The sequence below is a fragment of the Mixophyes fleayi genome, chromosome 4 (assembly GCF_038048845.1).
Source record: "Mixophyes fleayi isolate aMixFle1 chromosome 4, aMixFle1.hap1, whole genome shotgun sequence".
Classification (NCBI taxonomy): domain Eukaryota; kingdom Metazoa; phylum Chordata; class Amphibia; order Anura; family Limnodynastidae; genus Mixophyes; species Mixophyes fleayi.
The window spans coordinates 255,119,686-255,131,252 of record NC_134405.1 but is presented as its reverse complement, the minus strand read 5'-3'; positions in this window follow the sequence as shown (position 1 = coordinate 255,131,252).

Genomic DNA, 11,567 nt, shown 5'->3' with positions numbered 1-11,567 from the left:
GTCACCACAATATAATTTAAAAACCCTGAACTTGTATGAATCGCACCAATAAATGTATCTGGACTGCGTAGAGGAGTGGGTCACCACAATATAATAAGAAAGCCATCAACTGGTCTTAATCGCACCAAAAAAATGTACCTGGACTGCGTAGAGGAGTGGGTCACCACAAATATAATTTAAAAACCCCTGAACTTGTATGATTCGCACCAATAAATGTATCTGGGACTACGTAGAGGAGTGGGTCACCACAATATAATTTAAAAACCCTGAACTTGTATGATTCGCACCAATAAATGTATCTGGACTGCGTAGAGGAGTGGGGTCACCACAATATAATTTAAAAACCCTGAAACTTGTATGATTCGCACCAATAAATGTATCTGGACGGCGTAGAGGAGTGGGTCACCACAATATAATAAGAAAACCATCAACTGGTCTTAATTGCACCAAAAAAATGTACCTGGACTGCGTAGAGGAGTGGTTCACCACAATATAATTTATAAACCCCTGAACTTGTTTGATTCGCACAAAAAAAATGTACCTGGACTGCGTAGAGGAGTGGGTCACCACAATATAATTTAAAAACCCTGAACTTGTATGATTCGCACCAATAAATGTATCTGGACTGCGTAGAGGAGTGGGTCACCACAATATAATAAGAAAACCATCAACTGGTCTTAATTGCACCAAAAAAATGTACCTGGACTGCGTAGAGGAGTGGGGTCACCACAATATAATTTAAAAAACCCTGAACTTGTTTGATTCGCACCAATAAATGTATCTGGACTGCGTAGAGGAGTGGGTCACCACAATATAATTTAAAAACCCTGAACTTGTATGATTCGCACCAATAAATGTATCTGGACTGCGTAGAGGAGTGGGTCACCACAATATAATAAGAAAGCCATCAACTGGTCTTAATCGCACCAAAAAATGTACCTGGACTGCGTAGAGGAGTGGGTCACCACAATATAATTTAAAAAACCCTGAACTAGTATGATTCGCACCAATAAATGTATCTGGACTGCGTAGAGGAGTGGGTCACCACAATATAATAAGAAAACCATCAAACTGGTCTTAATCGCACCAAAAAAATGTACCTGGACTGCGTAGAGGAGTGGGTCACCACAATATAATTTAAAAACCCTGAACTTGTATGATTCGCACCAATAAATGTATCTGGACTGCGTAGAGGAGTGGGTCACCACAATATAATAAGAAAACCAACAACTGGTCTTAATCGCACCAAAAAATGTACCTGGACTGCGTAGAGGAGTGGGTCACCACAATATAATTTAAAAAACCCTGAACTTGTATGATTCGCACCAATAAATGTATCTGGACTGCGTAGAGGAGTGGGTCACCACAATATAATTTAAAAACCCTGAACTTGTATGATTCGCACCAATAAATGTATCTGGACTGCGTAGAGGAGTGGGTCACCACAATATAATAAGAAAACCAACAACTGGTCTTAATCGCACCAAAAAATGTACCTGGACTGCGTAGAGGAGTGGGTCACCACAATATAATTTAAAAACCCTGAACTTGTATGATTCGCACCAATAAATGTATCTGGACTGCGTAGAGGAGTGGGTCACCACAATATAATTTTAAAAAACCCTGAACTTGTATGAATCGCACCAATAAATGTATCTGGACTGCGTAGAGGAGTGGGGTCACCACAAATATAATAAGAAAGCCATCAACTGGTCTTAATCGCACAAAAAAATGTACCTGGACTGCGTAGAGGGAGTGGGTCACCACAATATAATTTAAAAACCCTGAACTTGTATGATTCGCACCAATAAATGTATCTGGACTACGTAGAGGAGTGGGGTCACCACAATATAATTTTAAAAACCCCTGAACTTGTATGATTTCGCACCAATAAATGTATCTGGACTGCGTAGAGGAGTGGGGTCACCACAATTATAATTTAAAAAACCCTGAACTTGTATGATTCGCACCAATAAAATGTATCTGGACGGCGTAGAGGAGTGGGTCACCACAATATAATAAGAAAAACCATCAACTGGTCTTAATTGCACCAAAAAAATGTACCTGGGACTGCGTAGAGGAGTGGTTCACCACAATATAATTTATAAACCCTGAACTTGTTTGATTCGCACAAAAAAATGTACCTGGACTGCGTAGAGGAGTGGGTCACCACAATATAATTTAAAAAACCCTGAACTTGTATGATTCGCACCAATAAATGTATCTGGACTGCGTAGAGGAGTGGGTCACCACAATATAATAAGAAAACCATCAACTGGTCTTAATTGCACCAAAAAAATGTACCTGGGACTGCGTAGAGGAGTGGGGTCACCACAATATAATTTAAAAACCCTGAAACTTGTTTGATTCGCACCAATAAATGTATCTGGACTGCGTAGAGGAGTGGGGTCACCACAATATAAATTTTAAAAACCCTGAACTTGTATGATTCGCACCAATAAAATGTATCTGGACTGCGTAGAGGAGTGGGGGTCCACCACAATATAATAAGAAAGCCATCAACTGGTCCTTAATCGCACCAAAAAAATGTACCTGGGACTGCGTAGAGGAGTGGGGTCCACCACAATATAATTTAAAAAACCCTGAACTAGTATGATTCGCACCAATAAATGTATCTGGACTGCGTAGAGGAGTGGGTCACCACAAATATAATAAGAAAACCATCAACTGGTCTTAATCGCACCAAAAAAATGTACCTGGACTGCGTAGAGGAGTGGGTCACCACAATATAATTTAAAAAAACCCCTGAACTTGTATGATTCGCACCAATAAAATGTATCTGGACTGCGTAGAGGAGTGGGTCACCACAATATAATAAGAAAAACCAACAACTGGTCTTAATCGCACCAAAAAAATGTACCTGGGACTGCGTAGAGGAGTGGGTCCACCACAATATAATTTAAAAACCCTGAACGTGTATGATTCGCACCAATAAATGTATCTGGGACTGTGTAGAGGAGTGGGGTCACCACAATATAATAAGAAAGCCATCAACTGGTCTTAATCGCACCAAAAAAATGTACCTGGACTGCGTAGAGGAGTGGGGTCCACCCAATATAATTTAATAACCCTGAACTTGTATGATTCGCACCAATAAATGTATCTGGACTGGCGTAGAGCAGTGGGTCACCACAATATAATAAGAAAAACCATCAACTTGTCTTAATCGCACCAAAAAATGTACCTGGACTTCGTAGAGGAGTGGGTCACCACAATATAATTTAAAAAACCCTGAACTTGTATGATTCGCACCAAATAACTGTATCTGGACTGCGTAGAGGAGTGGGTCACGACAATATAATTTTAAAAACCCTGAACTTGTATGATTCGCCCACCAATAAATGTATCTGGACTGCGTAGAGGAGTGGGTCACCCACAATTATAATTTAAAAAACCCTGAACTTGTATGATTCGCACCAATTAAATGTATCTGGGACTGCGTAGAGGAGTGGGGTCACCACAATATAATAAGAATGCCATCAACTGGTCTTAATCGCACCAAAAAAATGTACCTGGACTGCGTAGAGGAGTGGGGTCCACCACAATATAATTTTTAAAAACCCTGAAACTTGTATGATTCGCACCAATAAATGTATCTGGACTGCGTAGAGGAGTGGGTCACCACAATATAATAAGATAACCATCAACTGGTCTTAATCGCACCAAAAAATGTACCTGGACTGCGTAGAGGGAGTGGGTCACCACAATATAATTTAAAAACCCTGAACTTGTATGATTTCGTACCAATAAATTGTATCTGGACTGCGTAGCGGAGTGGGTCCACCACAATTTAATTTAAAAAACCCTGAACTTGTATGATTCGCACCAATAAATGTATCTGGACCTGCGTAGAGGAGTGGGTCACCAAAATATAATAAGAATGGCCATCAACTGGTCTTAATCGCACCAAAAAAATGTACCTGGGACTGCGTAGAGGAGTGGGGTCCCACCACAATATAATTTAAAAACCCTGAAAACTTGTATGAATCGCACCAATAAATGTATCTGGACTGCGTAGAGGAGTGGGTCACCAGAATATAATAAGAAAACCATCAACTGGTCCTTAATCGCACCCAAAAAATGTACCTGGACTGCGTAGAGGAGTGGGTCACCACAATATAATTTTAAAAAACCCTGAACTTGTATGATTCGCACCAATAAATGTATCTGGACTGCGTAGAGGAGTGGGTCACCACAATATAATTTTAAAAACCCTGAACTTGTATGAATCGCACCAATAAATGTATCTGGACTGCGTAGAGGAGTGGGTCCACCAGAATATTAATAAGAAAACCATCAACTGGTCTTAATCGCACCAAAAAATGTACCTGGACTGCGTAGAGGAGTGGGTCACCACAATATAATTTAAAAACCCTGAAACTTGTATGATTTCGCACCAATAAATGTATCTGGGACTGCGTAGAGGAGTGGGTCACCACAATATAATTTAGAAAACCCTGAACTTGTATGATTCGCACCAATAAATGTATCTGGACTGCGTAGAGGAGTGGGTCCAACCACAAATATAATAAGAAAAACCATCAACTGGTCTTAATCCGCACCAAAAAAATGTACCTGGACTGCGTAGAGGAGTGGGTCACCACAATATAATTTAAAAACCCTGAAACTTGTATGAATCGCACCAATAAATGTATCTGGACTGCGTAGAGGAGTGGGTCACCAGAATATAATAAGAAAAACCATCAAACTGGTCTTAATCGCACCAAAAAAAATGTACCTGGACCTGCGTAGAGGAGTGGGGTCACCACAATATAATTTAAAAAAACCCTGAACTTGTATGATTCGCACCAATAAATGTATCTGGACTGCGTAGAGGAGTGGGTCACCACAATATAATTTAGAAACCCTGAACTTGTATGATTTCGCACAAAATAAATGTATCTGGACTGCGTAGAGGAGTGGGTCACCACAATATAATAAGAAAGCCATCAACTGGTCTTAATCGCACCAAAAAATGTACCTGGACTGCGTAGAGGAGTGGGTCACCACAATATAATTTAAAAAACCCTGAACTTGTATGATTTCGCAACCAATAAATGGTATCTGGACTGCGTAGAGGAGTGGGTCACCACAATGTAATAAGAAAAACCATCAACTGGTCTTAATCGCAACCAAAAAAATGTACCTGGACTGCGTAGAGGAGTGGATCACCACAATATAATTTAAAAATCCTGAACTTGTATGATTCGCACCAATAAATGTATCTGGACTGCGTAGAGGAGTGGGTCACCACAATAAATAAGAAAACCAACAACTGGTCCTTAATCGCACCAAAAAATGTACCTGGGACTACGTAGAGGAGTGGGGTCACCACAATATAATTTAAAAAACCCTGAACTTGTATGATTCGCACCAATAAAATGTATCTGGACTGCGTAGAGGAGTGGGTCACCACAATATAATTTAAAAACCCTGGAACGTGTATGATTCGCACCAATAAATGTATCTGGACTGCGTAGAGGAGTGGGGACACCACAATATAATAAGAAAGCCATCAACTGGTCTTAATCGCACCAAAAAATGTACCTGAACTGCGTAGAGGAGTGGGTCACCACAATATAATTTAAAAACCCTGAACTTGTATGATTCGCAACCAATAAATGTATCTGGACTGCGTAGAGGAGTGGGTCACCACAATATAATAAGAAAAACCATCAACTGGTCTTAATCGCACCAAAAAATGTACCTGGACTGCGTAGAGGAGTGGGTCACCACAAAAATAATTTAAAAAACTCTGAACTTGTATGATTTCGCACCAATAAAATGTATCTGGACTGCGTAGAGAAGTGGGTCACCACAATATAATAAGAAAACCCTGAACGTGTATGATTCGCACCAATAAATGTATCTGGACTGCGTAGAGGAGTGGGTCCACCACAATATAATAAGAAAAACCATCAACTGGTCTTAATCGCACCAAAAAAATGTACCTGGACTGCGTAAAGGAGTGGGTCACCACAGTATAATTTAAAAACCCTGAACTTGTATGATTCGCACCAGTAAAATGTATCTGGACTGCGTAGAGGAGTGGGTCACCACAATATAAATTTAGAAAACCCTGAACTTGTATGATTCGCACCAATAAATGTATCTGGAACTGCGTAGAGGAGTGGGGTCACCACAATATAATAAGAAAAGCCATCAACTGGTCTTAATCGCACCAAAAAAATGTACCTGGACTGCGTAGAGGAGTGGGTCCACCACAATATAATTTAAAAACCCTGAACTTGTATGATTCGCACCAATAAATGTATCTGGACTGCGTAGAGGAGTGGGTCACCACAATGTAATAAGAAAAACCATCAACTGGTCTTAATCGCACCAAAAAATGTACCTGGACTGCGAATATAATTTAAAAACCCTGAACTTGTATGATTCGCACCAATAAATGTATCTGGACTGCGTAGAGGAGTGGGTCACCACAATATAATTTAAAAACCCTGAACGTGTATGATTCGCACCAATAAATGTATCTGAACTGCGTAGAGGAGTGGGTCACCACAATATAATAAGAAAGCCATCAACTGGTCTTAATCGCACCAAAAAATGTACCTGAACTGCGTAGAGGAGTGGGTCACCACAATATAATTTAAAAACCCTGAACTTGTATGAATCGCACCAATAAATGTATCTGGACTGCGTAGAGGAGTGGGTCACCACAATATAATAAGAAAACCATCAACTGGTCTTAATCGCACCAAAAAATGTACCTGGACTGCGTAGAGGAGTGGGTCACCACAATATAATTTAAAAACCCTGAACTTGTATGATTCGCACCAATAAATGTATCTGGACTGCGTAGAGGAGTGGGTCACCACAATATAATAAGAAAACCAACAACTGGTCTTAATCGCACCAAAAAATGTACCTGGACTGCGTAGAGGAGTGGGTCACCACAATATAATTTAAAAACCCTGAACTTGTATGATTCGCACCAATAAATGTATCTGGACTGCGTAGAGGAGTGGTTCACCACAATATAATTTAAAAACCCTGAACGTGTATGATTCGCACCAATAAATGTATCTGGACTGCGTAGAGGAGTGGGTCACCACAATATAATAAGAAAGCCATCAACTGGTCTTAATCGCACCAAAAAATGTACCTGGACTGCGTAGAGGAGTGGGTCACCACAATATAATTTAAAAACCCTGAACTTGTATGATTCACACCAATAAATGTATCTGGACTGCGTAGAGGAGTGGGTCACCACAATATAATAAGATAACCATCAACTGGTCTTAATCGCACCAAAAAATGTACCTGGACTGCGTAGAGGAGTGGGTCAGCACAATATAATTTAAAAACCCTGAACTTGTATGATTCGTACCAATAAATGTATCTGGACTGCGTAGAGGAGTGGGTCACCACAATATAATTTAAAAACCCTGAACTTGTATGATTCGCACCAATAAATGTATCTGGACTGCGTAGAGGAGTGGGTCGCCACAATATAATAAGAATGCCATCAACTGGTCTTAATCGCACCAAAAAATGTACCTGGACTGCGTAGAGGAGTGGGTCACCACAATATAATTTAAAAACCCTAAACTTGTATGATTCGCACCAATAAATGTATCTGGACTGCGTAGAGGAGTGGGTCACCACAATATAATAAGAAAACCATCAACTGGTCTTAATCGCACCAAAAAATGTATCTGGACTGCGTAGAGGAGTGGGTCACCACAATATAATTTAAAAACCCTGAACTTGTATGAATCGCACCAATAAATGTATCTGGACTGCGTAGAGGAGTGGGTCACCAGAATATAATAAGAAAACCATCAACTGGTCTTAATCGCACCAAAAAATGTACCTGGACTGCGTAGAGGAGTGGGTCACCACAATATAATTTAAAAACCCTGAACTTGTATGATTCGCACCAATAAATGTATCTGGACTGCGTAGAGGAGTGGGTCACCACAATATAATTTAGAAACCCTGAACTTGTATGATTCGCACCAATAAATGTATCTGGACTGCGTAGAGGAGTGGGTCACCACAATATAATAAGAAAACCATCAACTGGTCTTAATCGCACCAAAAAATGTACCTGGACTGCGTAGAGGAGTGGGTCACCACAATATAATTTAAAAACCCTGAACTTGTATTATTCGCACCAATAAATGTATCTGGACTACGTAGAGGAGTGGGTCACCACAATATAATTTAAAAACCCTGAACTTGTATGATTCGCACCAATAAGTGTATCTGGAAGGCGTAGAGGAGTGGGTCACCACAATATAATTTAAAAACCCTGAACTTGTATGATTCGCACCAATAAATGTATCTGGACTGCGTAGAGGAGTGGGTCACCACAATATAATAAGAAAACCAACAACTGGTCTTAATCGCACCAAAAAATGTACCTGGACTACGTAGAGGAGTGGGTCACCACAATATAATTTAAAAACCCTGAACTTGTATGATTCGCACCAATAAATGTATCTGGACTGCGTAGAGGAGTGGGTCACCACAATATAATTTAAAAACCCTGAACGTGTATGATTCGCACCAATAAATGTATCTGGACTGCGTAGAGGAGTGGGACACCACAATATAATAAGAAAGCCATCAACTGGTCTTAATCGCACCAAAAATGTACCTGAACTGCGTAGAGGAGTGGGTCACCACAATATAATTTAAAAAACCCTGAACTTGTATGATTCGCACCAATAAATGTATCTGGACTGCGTAGAGGAGTGGGTCACCACAATATAATAAGAAAACCATCAACTGGTCTTAATCGCACCAAAAAATGTACCTGGACTGCGTAGAGGAGTGGGTCACCACAAAATAATTTAAAAACTCTGAACTTGTATGATTCGCACCAATAAATGTATCTGGACTGCGTAGAGAAGTGGGTCACCACAATATAATAAGAAAACCCTGAACGTGTATGATTCGCACCAATAAATGTATCTGGACTGCGTAGAGGAGTGGGTCACCACAATATAATAAGAAAACCATCAACTGGTCTTAATCGCACCAAAAAATGTACCTGGACTGCGTAAAGGAGTGGGTCACCACAGTATAATTTAAAAACCCTGAACTTGTATGATTCGCACCAGTAAATGTATCTGGACTGCGTAGAGGAGTGGGTCACCACAATATAATTTAGAAACCCTGAACTTGTATGATTCGCACCAATAAATGTATCTGGACTGCGTAGAGGAGTGGGTCACCACAATATAATAAGAAAGCCATCAACTGGTCTTAATCGCACCAAAAAATGTACCTGGACTGCGTAGAGGAGTGGGTCACCACAATATAATTTAAAAACCCTGAACTTGTATGATTCGCACCAATAAATGTATCTGGACTGCGTAGAGGAGTGGGTCACCACAATGTAATAAGAAAACCATCAACTGGTCTTAATCGCACCAAAAAATGTACCTGGACTGCGTAGAGGAGTGGGTCAACACAATATAATTTAAAAACCCTGAACTTGTATGATTCGCACCAATAAATGTATCTGGACTGCGTAGAGGAGTGGGTCACCACAATATAATAAGAAAACCAACAACTGGTCTTAATCGCACCAAAAATGTACCTGGACTGCGTAGAGGAGTGGGTCACCACAATATAATTTAAAAACCCTGAACTTGTATGATTCGCACCAATAAATGTATCTGGACTGCGTAGAGGAAGTGGGTCACCACAATATAATTTAAAAACCCTGAACGTGTATGATTCGCACCAATAAATGTATCTGAACTGCGTAGAGGAGTGGGTCACCACAATATAATAAGAAAGCCATCAACTGGTCTTAATCGCACCAAAAAATGTACCTGAACTGCGTAGAGGAGTGGGTCACCACAATATAATTTAAAAACCCTGAACTTGTATGAATCGCACCAATAAATGTATCTGGACTGCGTAGAGGAGTGGGTCACCACAATATAATAAGAAAACCATCAACTGGTCTTAATCGCACCAAAAAAATGTACCTGGACTGCGTAGAGGAGTGGGTCACCACAATATAATTTAAAAACCCTGAACTTGTATGATTCGCACCAATAAATGTATCTGGACTGCGTAGAGGAGTGGGTCACCACAATATAATAAGAAAACCAACAACTGGTCTTAATCGCACCAAAAAATGTACCTGGACTGCGTAGAGGAGTGGGTCACCACAATATAATTTAAAAACCCTGAACTTGTATGATTCGCACCAATAAATGTATCTGGACTGCGTAGAGGAGTGGTTCACCACAATATAATTTAAAAACCCTGAACGTGTATGATTCGCACCAATAAATGTATCTGGACTGCGTAGAGGAGTGGGTCACCACAATATAATAAGAAAGCCATCAACTGGTCTTAATCGCACCAAAAAATGTACCTGGACTGCGTAGAGGAGTGGGTCACCACAATATAATTTAAAAACCCTGAACTTGTATGATTCACACCAATAAATGTATCTGGACTGCGTAGAGGAGTGGGTCACCACAATATAATAAGATAACCATCAACTGGTCTTAATCGCACCAAAAAAATGTACCTGGACTGCGTAGAGGAGTGGGTCAGCACAATATAATTTAAAAACCCTGAACTTGTATGATTCGTACCAATAAATGTATCTGGACTGCGTAGAGGAGTGGGTCACCACAATATAATTTAAAAACCCTGAACTTGTATGATTCGCACCAATAAATGTATCTGGACTGCGTAGAGGAGTGGGTCGCCACTAATATAATAAGAATGCCATCAACTGGTCTTAATCGCACCAAAAAATGTACCTGGACTGCGTAGAGGAGTGGGTCACCACAATATAATTTAAAAAACCCTAAACTTGTATGATTCGCACCAATAAATGTATCTGGACTGCGTAGAGGAGTGGGTCACCACAATATAATAAGAAAACCATCAACTGGTCTTAATCGCACCAAAAAATGTATCTGGACTGCGTAGAGGAGTGGGTCACCACAATATAATTTAAAAACCCTGAACTTGTATGAATCGCACCAATAAATGTATCTGGACTGCGTAGAGGAGTGGGTCACCAGAATATAATAAGAAAACCATCAACTGGTCTTAATCGCACCAAAAAATGTACCTGGACTGCGTAGAGGAGTGGGTCACCACAATATAATTTAAAAACCCTGAACTTGTATGATTCGCACCAATAAATGTATCTGGACTGCGTAGAGGAGTGGGTCACCACAATATAATTTAGAAACCCTGAACTTGTATGATTCGCACCAATAAATGTATCTGGACTGCGTAGAGGAGTGGGTCACCACAATATAATAAGAAAACCATCAACTGGTCTTAATCGCACCAAAAAATGTACCTGGACTGCGTAGAGGAGTGGGTCACCACAATATAATTTAAAAACCCTGAACTTGTATTATTCGCACCAATAAATGTATCTGGACTACGTAGAGGAGTGGGTCACCACAATATAATTTAAAAACCCTGAACTTGTATGATTCGCACCAATAAGTGTATCTGGAAGGCGTAGAGGAGTGGGTCACCACAATATAATTTAAAAACCCTGAACTTGTATGATTCGCACCAAT